The 15,698-nt window shown below is 29.3% G+C and overlaps 2 pseudogenes; both read right to left on the reverse strand.

Annotated features, from left to right (window-relative positions):
• Positions 1-1,460: 1,460 nt before the first annotated feature.
• LOC132937543 (uncharacterized) lies at positions 1,461-2,481 on the reverse strand (annotated as a pseudogene).
• A 6,715-nt stretch (positions 2,482-9,196) lies between these two features.
• On the reverse strand, positions 9,197-10,002 carry LOC132933026 (uncharacterized; annotated as a pseudogene).
• Between the last annotated feature and the right edge of the window lie 5,696 nt (positions 10,003-15,698).

Genomic DNA, 15,698 nt, shown 5'->3' on the forward strand with positions numbered 1-15,698 from the left:
TGCTTTAGTTATTAAAGTGATTCAATTACTAACCTCTGATCCGGAATCGATGATCGAAGTTCTGTAAGACATCTTGAAGCTGAATTGTTTATAGATGATGAAGAAGTTCTAGTTGCTGAATGTTGACTGTAATATTGCTGTTAATACGCTAGCCTTATATACTGTAATGTTTCCACTACCATAGCAACTTTGAAATGTGGAATATTCATAGCAATGTTCATTAAACCAGCCAACGCCCTTAATTTGACCTCTTATTAATATTAGTTTTATTCCGCCAACGGTCTTATACGACCTCCTATCGATACTCGTTTTTATTCGGACAACGCCCCAAAATTTGACCTAGCTATTTTTAAATGAATATTCCCGACTACGGTCAACACCAATACATACATTATATATTATAATTACTATTACTACAAAATAACTTAGTGTTTTTAAAATTAATATTACATGAACAGGTCATACGATTTCTTCGAATAGAATGTAAGTTTTAAACGATAACTAGGAAAGTAGGAGATGATTATCGACTATATAACGCAGCATTTGATAGTCAAACGATATCAGTCCAGCTTGTGTTCTCTACCAGCAACAACAAGCGGCAGTCATTCACCATCGAACATTGAAAATACTTCAATCCTACCAAGTTTACCAGTCCAGCATCGACATCATCAATAAGGATTCATCACTCAACATTGGAAAATACTTCAAACCTACATAGTTTACCAGTCCAACACCGGCATCATCAACAGTCATTCATCTCTAAACATTAGAAAATACTTTAATGTAAGTACCTATTTATTTCATTATTTATATATTTTTTTAAAAAAAAAATCATCTTATCGAATCTAAAACTCCACATTTTTACTAGTTTTTAAACGAAAAAATAATACACGATAGCAAAAAACATAACATAACATAAGCGTTTAGGGAAGTGGTTATAATGGACCGATATTCAATAGTTTTATCAGTAATTTTAATATTAAATGTACAAGGTTTTTATAATTAATTTTTTTTTTTTAAAAAAATGGTCTTTTTTAAAATTTAAAAGGTTGATTAATTAAAATATCTATGTTTATCATGTTGTATATTAAATGGTTAAAAAAATGTTAGAAAGTTGAAATAAGTTGAAAAAAAACAAGTGTATACAGTATGTATATGATTATAATTATATGAATAACATAATATAAAAACATGATTATTATAATATATAAAATATAGACATATTAGCTTACATTAAATTATTCACTATGTTGACTGATATATTATAGTCATTTTAACTACCATAATGTATATTTAATGATTAAAAAATGCTAAAAAGTAGGGATACGTTTAAAAACAAGTTTGTATTGCAGGTATATTTCTACTTTACCGGACACCTTTTTTTTTGCGATTTTTGTAATTGAAATATATGTAGGTAAGTACGCTGAAAACTATGGTGAAGTCAGAATTTGGGGCTCGGACTTAGTTTCGAAGTTATCGGCGAATGAAGTTCGCTATTTTAAGTTCACTGTCCCTATCATGAAGATTGATGCTAGCAAAGCATCACTGCCCATACTACGACATAACTTACCCTGTGACCTACTTAAGGTGGTGTTGCACAGCAAGTCGAGGGATATTTTCGATTTGCGGAGCGGAGCGACGGCGCCGAGGAGCGTAGCGACGAGTGCCGCTAGCAAGGCATCACTGCCCATACACGCGAATAAGTCCCAGCGCATGCGCAGTAACGCCACAGATTATATGAAAACAGATTGTGCACTTCCTATGCACAACAAATTTTTTCAACTATTTTAATTTTTATTCACTATCAACTAAGTACAATTCTTATAATTCTACAATTCTTCGTCGTTGCCGTCGTCGTCGTCGTCGTCGTCACCGCCGCGGCCGTCATTAAATATAACATTTTCGTTATCTTTATGGTACAGTCTACCGGCGTTTTTGAAAAACTCAGCTGTCGGATCTAAATTGTAGATCCGACAGTGTTTGGTAAACATGTGTTTGGCCAAGTATCCCGCGAAAAATTTTTTTTTCCAGCAATAATTGGACATTGATGCCTTGGCGTGTCTCCAGGAAGTCTCAATGGAATTTGAGTGCACTCCAGTTTCCGGGTCCTTGAAATGGAGGCTATGGTTGACCGTCATGTGGACATAGCCTTCATTGTTTAAGGTGTTGTAAGCCTAAAATAAAATTATTTATTCAATTTATATTAATAATACTATATGCAATATTCAAGCATACCTTCCAACAATCGGAGATTATGGTTGTTCCGGGCTTGATCCACTCTTTTATGACGTGTAGTAGGGTTGTGGCGTCACGCTTTTCAACCGGGACCATGAAAACATTGCCAGTTTCCCTTTCATAGCCCCCGAATACTCACTGTCCCTCAACCCTGTGACCTCTATGGTGTTTTCGACGCCCAAATTTTGATTCGTCAATCTCAACTGTGTGGCCATATCCTCCCAATTTAACTTTTTTGATCACCATTGCGTCATATGTGACTTCTCGGCAAAATGATGACCAATCAGTAATGACCTGATGTGAAAGCCGCAATTGGGTTTTTATGGCCGAGAATGTACAGTTTGACGTCCATAAGTTGACGAAGCCACAAATGTCTAACAGTGATAGATGTGACTTATAAAAAAAAGTCTTGTGTCGGAGTGACAAGCTAAAAAATGTATTTAAATTAGTGAAGAACTGATCAATTAATCTATTAAAACAATCGACTTCCCCGGTTTTTTTTAGTAATTTATTACATTTTAGTAGTACTTACCTATAATTGCAGAGTTTTTTCCCCTTTTTAGAATTAATTTTTTCACGACAAACCCATTTCAACTTGTCGAGTGAAGATTGGTCTTTCACCAACTTCATTTGATGTCCACGGATACATTTTTCTTCCGTGGGCAATGCACCTAACAGTTGTAATTTATTTATCAAACCTAAACCGTCGTTTAGGTTTGACATCATAAATAAATCGAATAAATTAATATGATTCTCCATCGTATAGGAAAGTAGTGTCGTAGATATTTTCGCGTACGCACAGAAAAACACAGTGGTTTTTGTTATAGAAAATGTATAATACGTTAGATATACTTAATCTACAATTTTATGGTGTTTTAATGAAACAATAAACCTAATGCAATGAGTTATTTATATCATTATTTAAGTTTAGAAAATGTATAATACGTTAGATATACTTAATCTACAATTTTATGGTGTTTTAATGGAACAATAAACCCAATACAATGAGTTATCTATATGATTATTTAAGTTTTCGGTGCAACAAATATACATTTTTAATTTAACTTAGGTGGATTTGGATAGCAGATCGAGGGATATTTTCGTTTTTAATTACCTGATAAAGTGGATAACCTCGCACCGTAATCTCCATAAAAGCACAAGTTTCAAAAACAAAAACATCAATCTTTATGATAGGGACAGTGAACTTAAAATAGCCAACTTCATTCGCCGATAACTTCGAAACTAAGTCCGAGCCCCAAATTCTGATTTCACCATAATTTTTTTCGTCAAAAATATGACAAAGTCCCCTAAAAAAAATCGCAAAAAAAAGGGTGTCCGGTAAAGTAGAAAAGTTCCGTAAATTACCTATATAATAAGAACATTTAAAACTGAACCAATGCAACCAGCAGGCTGACACCAATGTTTCATGTTTAAAAAATTATACATTTGCTTATTATTTAACACACAATTATTTTAGTATTTTTAAAAGTGGGTACAGCATTTTTTTACTACGTAAATACCTAATAGGTAATATAATGCTTATGATTGATAAAATAATAACATGTTAGCTGGAATATTTAATAGAAATATCTGATTAGAATTATAACTAAGCTAATTATAATGTAAATTATTAACATTTAAAAAAATATTGTACAACAATTTTTCAAATTCTTTGAACTACCTGAAGAAATGTGAGTTTTCTGTTTGTTTTGAGGAACTGACACTAAACTCCCAAAATCTATATCATTCAGATTAATTTCTTGCATGGTCACTGCAGTTTGATTATTAACTGTGTCTTCTAAATCAAGAATAATTTAAAATTACATTTTACTTATAATGTATAAAGTAGAGAAATTCATTAAAAACCATATAATTGTCTAATGTTGATAAACATGTACAGTAAAATTTAAAATATATATCTAGATAAATATTTAAGATTAAAGCAAAGAACACAAGATCTTGTGAAATAATAAATTAAACAAATACTATTATTTAATTCAATGTAAATGTAGTGTTTAGGACTTGAACAATTTGTAAAAATTCAAAATAAAATCATTGGTTAGTGGGGAACACTAAAGGGGACTATAGTCAACAAAAATTTAGGAGCATTCAGGAGTTTTCACCAAAGTCTAACCAAACTGTTTTAAAGCCCCCACAAGGACTAATATCTAAACATATATTATATTTTTCTTTCACACACCTACTTGTTTATTAACAGTTAATGGGATGTAAAAACAAATTCCTCCTAAGAAAAAAAATACTACCTACACATATTATGCATGCTTAGTAAAAAGAAATTTCAATTCATATCCTGAAATGTTAAAAAAAATGTATTTAAATTTTAAAGTTATTTTATTTTTATATATTTCATTTAAAAGAAAAATAAAAACGAATTTATATTGAATATTGCGATAAAAAATGTCTTGTTAAGCGTCCTCCCCCCTAGACTTCGGAGACTTAAATTAGAGACACCTCATAATCTTGCCTTAAATAAGAAGGACGGCTCTGTCTAACCACTGAATGAAATTAAGTCAAATTACATTAATTAGTATTTTAAATAACAAATATTAATATTCTTTGGGACTAGATCCACAATTTGCATTACACTCTGTATATTTAAGGGGTACCTAATATAATTTTAAAGTATGTTGTATACAAAATAAGTTTTATGTTCAAAAATGTTCAAATAACTGTACCTGGAAAATTGTAGTTTTGGTTTTTGTTACCACTAACAGATGGCAAATTGTCTGATCCATTACTAACCCCAATGTCATTGTTATCAATAACTGTAAATGATTCATCTAAGGATTATAATTTATATTAATACACTGATTAGATGATTATTTATCATTTTAGTTACCTATATTGCTTCACTCAAGTCAAATATGAACTGTCTTTAACAATTAAAATCACTAATGATATATTATGTGAAATTAAAAATTAAACCATTGCAGAGAAATTTATATAATTAATATATAGGTACATTTTTTAATTATTGAAGCTAATGTAAACCTTACTTGGTATTATTACCAATAAAAATATTCTTATTATACCTGAAGAGACACTGTTTTGATTATTAGATATTATACATCTAAAACCATCACTGAGATTAATATTTTGGTTATCTTCGTCATCGATAACTGCAAACAACAAAAACAATTATTTAAGATAGATAGAAGAACTTAATTTAAAAGCTAAACAATTGATTGCCTAACATGTATCATATTCAAATCATGTATGATATAATTAAAAAAAAAACAACATACCAAAAATGTTTTGATTTTCATTAGATACCATGTTTAAATCATCATTTAGACTACATTCTATATTATGTGAAACATCTATACTGGATTCTGTTTCTTTAAAATCATTTTCTAAAAAAAAAAAAAAATTGTATTTTAATATAGTATAAAGGTATCTTAGGAAAAACAAATGAATTAATAAAGTATATCTTACTTTTGAATTTTGGGAATAGTGGCAGATCATTATCTGATAGCTTAATATATTATTCTTCACTCTTCAGTATGAAGTAGTGGCATTACTACAAACCCTTTAGAATGAGGTAAACGAATTAATTTATGAAGAATGTTTGGCAATGGCCAATATGAAAAACATTCACTTAAACCATCAACAAGATGAATGCCAATTAATGAAGAATTCAAAGGTTTTGTGTACAAGTTATTTACATTGTTATATTTTTGACCTATAACAACAACTTGATCCAGTTTCTTACAGTAAGCAAAATTTGAAATTTCGATTATCGAATTACAATCTAATTTACAACAAGAATTCTGTAAATTGATACTTAATTTAAAATTGGAAAACATAACTTCTTTAAATTGAGGATTAGTAGTACCATCTATTAAAATTCCATCACTGTGTTCTTTTTTGAATTCAAAACTACCTTTTTTTATTTTATGTTCTAGTAATGTGTGTAAAGTACTTTCTTCTGATAAACGTCGAACTATTTGAGATAAAACATTATTATGTGTTCTTAAAAGTTTTTTAATTTTTTGAAGGTAATTTTCAGAAGAAAAGTTACTAAATAAATTTAAGTTTCCATATTTTCTAGCACCGTCAGTAAGATGTAAAAGGTTGTGAAAATTATGGGATAATATTTGAGGACCATAAATCAATTTAGATGATAGAACAAAATGTTTTAATAGCTCTTCAGCGTAATCGGTCATTGTGTTCATTAATAAATCTGACAATAAAATACGTATAGCTACATGAAGAGTTAAAAAATGTTCATACTTATTTTTATCTAAATTATTTTCTAAAACAATAACTCCAGTATATAAAAGAAATTGTCTTAATTCTGTAGCTTTGTACCGTTTAGCTTCTTTAATAGGCCTTGGTTTTCTTGCAAATTCGTAAGGAATATATTTAATAAGGCTTAGTAATGCATCAGATATTTTATTAACAGATCTCGATTGTAATTTATGAGGAGGTCGACCAAAACACCATATGTTAACTAATAACTTTTTAACAACTCCCAGACATATCAAGTGCATATAGTCCAATGGGACATCAGTAACTAGGCCTAAGCCTAAATTGGGAATTTTTTGTAAAATTGTCTGGCCAGTGTGATGTTCTGGATCAGTTTGATTAATAAAATCAGTATCAGTCCTTTTATTAAATGTCATATCAGGAAAAACAACATGATCTAAATATTCTCCCTCTTGCATACATTTCGAACAGGAGGAATATCCACTATGTCCCTTAATTCGAAGTACATTAGCCTTAGCAACCGCATCAAATAATAACATTGAAATTTTGAAACTGAAATATTTATTATCAATGTGTACACCATTTAATGTTAAATTAACAGCTTCATTTACAAAATCTTCTAGCAATTCATTAAAATCTGACGGTTTATCATACCCATGATAGATACCAATACAAAATATATTTAAAGGTAATAAAATATCAACATTTGTTATTAAACACAAAATAGGATATAATTGACTTTGTGATGAGTCACTGAGAGGCAATCCATCAATATTAATAGCAACATTAATAACATCAGGAATATTGGAAACATTTACTTTTTTTAACATATTTGTAAGACCACTTTCTAAACCAAAATGGTAGTATTTTCCAGGATTTATATCACGCAAAATAGTTTCTCTTGGTCTTTTTAAAAAAGTCCTAGGATCTTTTGGAATACTGCTTAAATCTGGTATTTCTTTTAGAATTGATAATAATTCCTTTAATGCAACATGAGAAATTTTATTCCTAATAGCCCATTCTCGCAAATGATCAGGAATAGGTATTTTTGAGTTTCCAAAAACATTATCATTTACAAAATTGTTTAATGAACTACATTTTGGACTAGTTGAAACACATTTTGTTAAAGAAACATCATCATTTTCAATGAATGTATCTAATGAAACACCAGATATATTTGAAACATTATTTTTTACAACACAGAAATCATTTGGCAAACTTACAAAATTAGGCTGATATGAAGTACTTGCTGCAGTACTAGGATTCCATTGAGTGGGTAATGAAATAGATAATGTTGTATTGTTTTTTCTTATAACATCCAAAGTTTTAAGTTGCTGTTTTACATTTTTATTAAATTGGGACTTAGAAGTTAGGCGCATTTTTTTAATAGAATTACACTTTTCAGAATCCATAGTTTACTAGAAATAAAAAATAAAAAAATACCAAATTAGAAACTATATAAACTATTTAAGATTCCTTTTTTGTGTATTTAATATAATACAAATTGAAATAAGACCACAAAATAATAAAATTGTACTGGAAGTTTAATATTTATGTAACTATTGAAAACTTTAATAATTAAAACTGATATTTTAACTATTTTTAATAGAATTGTCTCTTATATAAATACCTATAGTGTATATTAGTATGGTAGGTAAGTACTATTAATATCACATTAATTACTGAACGTTATAAAACAAATATAAGTACCTTAAGAGTATTTAGGTGTAATGTAATTTTGTGTTTGTTTAAAATACCTAAATTATCATTCACACCTGGGCCCCAAGATTGATCTTGCACTTATTTTACTCTTAGAAGATAATTTAATACACGAGGCTGAATTTCTACCTCATAAAGGTTAACATAAGTAGGTACATAGCCACATAGGTAACATAATACATAATAATAATTAATCAAATGCTTACTTACCGACTTACGATATTATATTATTCATTTAAACATATAATATCATATAGATGGCTAGATGACGTCAATCAAAACGTTCGAACGGCGAACAAGCGCGTGTGAAATTGAAAGTGAAAATAAGATCACAGATTGATAACAACGATGAACGAAATGACCGCGCGGCGCACATTACTATTCATAATAAACAAAGAAAATCCATGGACGTTAATTTTATAAAAACAAATCACATTTATTCAATGATAACAATAATAGCAATACCACAATATTACCATGAGTATCGACAGTTTCACACGCATTTAATAAACCCCGGTGTACCCTGGTGTTCAATAATAATCCCTATTATTATATAAATATAATAGATTAGTGAGCGTACCTACCTACTTTATATATATAAACAAACGTAGTTGTAATTTTATAAACAATAAAGAATTATTTATGTATTATTATTAGATGAATATTCATTACATATGATGGTAACTATTATTCATTAAGTATTCTTAATTGGATATGTTTTACGGATATTCAATTCAGATTATTCAATGGATATTCAAAAATGAATAATAAAAAAAAAAATAAGAATGTATTATTTTTAACGGAATATTCATTTCATCAGTTATGGTAGAATAAGTAATACATATTCTTCAGCGAATATTCTTTTAAGATCAATATTTTACCATGAATATATTGTGATTATTTAGATAAATCTTCAGCGAATATTCTAGAAATAATTATATAAGATTTAAATGTATTATTAATAGAATAAACAAAATTGAAGAACGATAGACCATGATATGAATATCCGGTGTTACTTGGGTATAGGTTGTATTTCGTTTTTGCATGGTATTGTAATGGCTTCGTTTTGAACTACGAACAGCCATGTATTTTCGCCTGCTAGTCTGTGTCAGACTGTGGGTTTTGAAAGGAGAATTTTTTTGTTGCAATTATTGGGTATACTAGGTGGACTATTGAAAAGATTTTGCTCACAATTTTGCAATTGGTCATTGACATTGATGGGGTGTTCGTTTGGACAAACGAAAGCGTTTTCCAGAACTATACATTTTGTCAGCTGATGTTCCCCGAATGAAATAAAATTCTTTTGCGTTTTGTCCACTGCTAAGTAGGCTGATTCAGCTTCGATTACAATCACTTGATCCTGGGTTAACTGCATAGGTAGTGGTATGACTTCATAGATCATAAATCTCATCCCATTTGTGACGGGTATTTCGACAGAAAAAATTAATGTGTCATCCACACTTATCACTGTAACCGTAGCTAATTTGAAAAAATCTGATATACTATTGGTAGTTATTTCTAACGGAAATTCGGAATTGGCGGTAATTTGCTTTTAATATCACTCATTTGTTGTGTGATGGTTTTCGGACTCATTATACTACTGTGGATATGTCCGAGCGTTGCATAGTTAACAATGTCTACCAAATTTTCTACCTCTATCGAAAGAAAGTTGATTGTGAGTATAAGGTTTGATTGCATCTCTGTTATCCGTTCATGAGTTATTAAATCGTCAAAAACTTCGGCTTGTTTCGTCACACTCTGCATTGTCTCGTTGATGTCGTTCACCGTGTTTCTAATTATTGTGGTCTGGGATTGCATCAGATGAGAAGTGGACAGCTTGAATCGGTTGAACTCATTTATTTGGTTGTAGAACTTTTCAGCATCACTATTGTCACATGTACCGAAAAGTACATTAGCTACTCTACCGACAGCGTTAAATAAACCTCTTTTTTATGTCGTGCGCAGTTTTATGAACTGAGGATAAAACACGTAGACGATTGCTTTCAATTTGTTTCATAATGGCACTGACCTGGACTACAAATTGCTCACAGGCAGCTGTCGTCCCGTACAATTGTTTGCATTCCTGGGTTACATGTTCTATTCCCTTGTCGATCATCCGCGTTTGTTCGTCGTATTTTTTGAGATTTACATAGGTCAGTAGATTCCAGTAAGAGTCCGTGATACATAGGTTTCCCATAGCGTGGTAGTACATCGGTGGGCTATCGAACTGCGTTATGTTGTATTGGTCGGAACAGCTCGATAAAGCGATCAGTTGACGATTGTTATCAGTATCGTTGTCTTCATCTTGGGCGATGGGCACCAAGTCTGCATACTGACGTCTCCCTTGTTGAGTAGGCCAAATCACGTGACTGCTTGGCTGCTTGGTCAATCGACTGCTTGGCTGCTTGGTCGCTTGAATTGATTGGTCGCTCGGAAGAGTTGACGGCTTGTCTAACGTGCAGTCCGGAGTTGTTCTAGTTAATTGGCTCCTTGACGAGTGACAAACCCCACACCTGACACAAATTTTGTTGTAAGCCCAGTTCAATCCGTGCTTACAGAGTTCGCGGTTTGCCGTTTGTCTGGGTTTAGCCAACTAGTACTCTCGAACTGAGACGTTTATTACAACGTTGGTTAGGTTTCCCTAAAAATAAATTTACACTCGACTGTTGGTTCTAACTACTGGTTTTTATTGTACACGTTATAATAATCAAAATAAAGACAATCTCGTAGCTCTACGTAATACAGACTGACGATCGTGTGAACCCACACGGCCGCTCAGCGCTCATACCCGATATGCTGAGTGTGCATAACCGTGCGGCGCGTGCAGGGGTTCACAACATGCCATCCATTTACTTTGAGAAAAACGGATAACTCGATGAATTTTTACTACTTTAAGACCGCGAGAAATCGCTTTTTTTAAATTTTTGTAATGTACAATATAGTTTTTTTTCGATGATAAAGTAGTTAACAATTTCTCAGCTTTTGAATTTGGTGGACATTCGTTAAACGGTAAAAACGGGAAATCATTATGATTTTTGTGTAGCTGTTTAGGATACTCAATATCAACTTCTAATATATATCCTACTTCAGAATCATCAGCAATTATAGTTACATCTATGTTGAGATCGTCAACCCATTCAAAATCTTTAAAAGGTAATTCTGTTAACTTAGGCTTCCCATACAAATTCACACAGTCGAGATATGTAATCCATGTGATCGGTTCATTCGCATTATAGTCCAATCCTTCGATATTTGGTATGTTTGCCTTAACATATATTTTGGTTGATTGACATATACCGCCCCTAATTGATTTCTCAGAGAAAAGTAACATGTTATACTCTTTTAACCTTGATAATTTAACCTTGGTATACTTCAGCATACAGTCAAAAGCAAACCCGGGAGCAGTCATATAATGAGCAGGATCTAAAAAGTATCGATAAGTCTCTAAAATTTTCGAACACGTCAGCTAGTATGCTAACATCAGTTTTTAAATAAAGATCGCTATATTCACCTAAAGTCTTTATATTAAATGTATGCCATATATTTTTAGCATGTATATAATCTTCATCACTAATTTTCTCATCTGTTAAAGAGTTATAAAATTCTAGCTTTGATGGTAAAAAAGTATCATCTAATTTACTCCATTTATCGACATATTCATAAGGGAAGACTCCTTTTCGTGTAACTAAATCTAGTGCTTCCGCAGAAAATATTTTAAGAGTTTCTCTAAATCTCGACTTATCTTCAGATAAATTTTCCGCAAGTTTACTTAATGACTCACTCATAAAACGGAATGTATCAACAAATTTTATACTAAATTTAGGTGCGATTTCCTTGCTGAAGGATATATATTTTTCTGATGAATTAGGGATAACGTGAATATTTTGATCATCGCAACCGAGTTCTCGAATTATGAAATGGCTATCATACGATAAATTATGAAAGAAAATTGGAATGAATGATGGATTAGTTATTTGAAAATTACATTCGAGACAAAGACATTGTCTATATTTACCAGTAAAATGACAGTGATCTCGAACTTTAATTAAATTATTTTTTTTAAAATGTTTTGAACATTTTTCACATCTTTTAATTCTTTGAAAATGTTTTTCTTCTTTTTCAGTTAATTTACAGTTAGCTTAGAACAATTTTTAGTTTTCTGACTTCTAACGAATCTTGAAAATTTTTTTATATAACAGTAATGTGATGTTTCATCATTATTGAACAAAAATAGATCAAAATGTTTTTTTCTTTCAGTATCACAAATATACAAAGGAAAAATATGTTTTTTATCATTTAAACTATAAATATTAATTGATACATCATTTGTACGTTCAAATTTTTTCATTTGACTGATTGGTGTTGGAAAATCAATACATTTAAAATCTAAACCACTTTTTGTTTCTAACATTTTAAAATATTTCTTATTCAAATAAGTTTTATTCGATCGATTATCAAACTTAGATAGTATTGAATATTTAAAACATTTAGCATCGTTATTTTTTACATTTATAATTGCTCTTTTATCTTTTATATATTCAGGTAGATCTAGATACGTTCCTCCTCTGAGAGGATTCACTGTATTAATTCTCAATTGTAATACATCTATAGTTTTAAGGGACCACCCAGATCCTTTCGCTAAAAACTGGTCTTGCTCAGATAATAATTTATTGAACATTCCATTTAGTAATTTATTGAAATCGGATGGATTACATGCAAGTGTATTAGAAGTTTTGAAAGCTATGTCCCGAACTTCTTGAGTGAGTATTCGTTCGTATACACTATCCACATGTAAATTAAATTTTATAGATGATTGTGAACATGATTGTTTTAACTTTAAAATTAATTTATCCCTAACATAGTTAAAAAAAAAGGGTGTAGTCTATAAAATCTAAAGTATTCTTAATTAAAAATGTTTTTGAACATTTCTTAAATCTCTCAATTTCAAATAAACCTTCATCAGAAGATGACATCCGCTGGCGTTTTGTGACCGTTTTTCTTTTCATTATGAAGCTGAAAAAATAGATTAAATAAAAAAAAACAGATATAAGCAATCATAATATTGTAAAATGTATTATAACATCAACTTCTTTTTTTTAAATCTTATGTAAGCAATTTAGAATAATGTTTTTCAAAATATAATAAAAGTATTAATTTTAAATTATTGCAAAGAAAAAAAGAATTGGTTAATATAATAAGAAATTACTCAGATTCTAATTCTCTTAACTGATTGTTTAGTTCTGTTAACCGACACTGAAGATCTGCTTTACATTCATACATACAGAATATGTCCAATTGATAAAGACGTTGATTGTTTATTACGGACCACGGACTAAGAATAGAATAAATGGTAAATTATCTTGGGCCGTGTTCTTGATCAATAATATAAGATATTATAATCACAGATTTCTAAAGTTAGTGATTATAATTTATAACCTTAAAATAATAGTGATAAATGATAAGATACCATGTGGTTGTTGGTTGATAATCTGATAACGCTCGTGTTCTTCATAATTTTTATATGACTGTTAAAACACTTAAAACAAAAAGTTAAACTAAATTTAAATACGCATCTAATTATTTCATTATTTCAATCAAGATGATATTTTTAAGTCATTGTAATTAGTGCGTTTGAATTTTTGTCAACTGGTTTAGTTTACTATACCTACATATCTTTGTGTCTAGCTTATTTTAATATACTAAATGAAAACAATAATTCACCATTCAGATAATTTTATGAACAATATGTAGATGTGAATATTGTAGATATGAATATTGATTTATTAATAAATAAATTACCATGATAAAGCTTACAAGTTTAATTAATTGGTTATTTTTAATACAATGTGTCATTACAATGACTGAGTATTTATTGTCCGTCAATGACTGTCAAAAAAGTCTATGTATAAAATGTAAGTATTAATAATTTGATTATACTATATATTTATTAATTATTTTACATACTATTTAAATTGTATTTTATCTTGTATGTAGTTCCATAAAATATGATCCAATTACTACAAGTAACATAATGTTTGATGTGCCGCAACATACATTGTCAAAAAAAAAAATCAAATAGAAAGTCTTACCTCAAAATGTAAATATAACTGAATAAGATCTTTACATTCTAATATTAATAGATATTATTAATTAATATTTTATCATTTTATTTTATCTTATAGGTAAAAGTAGCTTTCGAAATGAATTTTGTGATTCAAAATGTATACCTACAACATTGATGATCACACAATATCTTGTCTGTTTAAGTATTAACATTCATATAGTATGTAAGCTATATAGTATATACACTACTATACTATCTCTACAATCCTCTACAGTTTAATGTGTTGGAAAATCATCAATTTATGTACCAATGGATAAATTATGTATTTATATTTAAGTTAATAGCATGATTAAATTAATTAAATTATTTAAAAAAAAATGTTATAGGTGTTATAATTAGAATCTTAGGAATACTCAAAATCAAAAACTTTATAAAGTGCTAAGCAAAGAAAGGTTATTCTGAATTCACAAAATATGAGACTTATGGTCGTAAACTTCTAGGTAATAGAGACCTTTTATTTGGTTCTGAAATATGATTATTTTTTAATAATTTAAAAAAAAAATTAAATTTATTTCTCCGTCACTAATGAGGTGAATTATAAACAGATAATTAATTTTTTTTTTGGATTTAGTCAGTATTTCAGAAATAAAATTATTTTACTAAATTTGTATCTTAACAGCAATCATTAGCGTGCACAGCTGTATACCGTTGACATAGGTTTCCTTCAATAATTAATAAACTATACTGCAATACTAATAAGCATAAGGTATACATATAGTTTAAAAATAGTTATGATCATGAATATTGGTTGTTTAATGTTCATGAACTGTTTATTTATAATAATTATTACTGTTATATTACAATTAAAGTTAAATAAAAAAAGTTGATTTTTAAATTAAATATCTGAGCATGCCTAAAACAGTTACATTATATTTGATGCTTTTTTTTAATATAATATGTATATTTTAATATTTTTCTACTGTTTAAAACAATTAAGTCAAACAAAAATAATTTCAACCTACAATCTTCTTGATTTGTATATTACAAAATGGATAATTATTAAATAAAAATTAACCATCACAGATATTGATTTGTGCAAGTTTGTTAATGTTGCTGTTAAGATACTTAAAGATAAAGAAATTGATATTTAATAATTATTATAATAGGGTTTTTTTTATTTAAATTAAAACAAATTATATGTACAACAAACATATATTGTTACGGCCAGCATTTAGGTTGCTGGTAATGAATTTTTTCATTTTTGAACAGACAAGTTTTTCTATAAATGAAATCATTGATTCAAGTGGCTGTAAATTATCTATTTTTACATAATTACTCATATTAGATGAGGGGGAATTATGTAAAATTTGTTGCTCCTGAATGTAAATAATTTTAATTTAGTGAAATGTGTTGGATATTTTGTTTATTTGTGTATTTTATTATTTACTAA

This window comes from Metopolophium dirhodum, chromosome 1 (assembly GCF_019925205.1).
Source record: "Metopolophium dirhodum isolate CAU chromosome 1, ASM1992520v1, whole genome shotgun sequence".
Classification (NCBI taxonomy): domain Eukaryota; kingdom Metazoa; phylum Arthropoda; class Insecta; order Hemiptera; family Aphididae; genus Metopolophium; species Metopolophium dirhodum.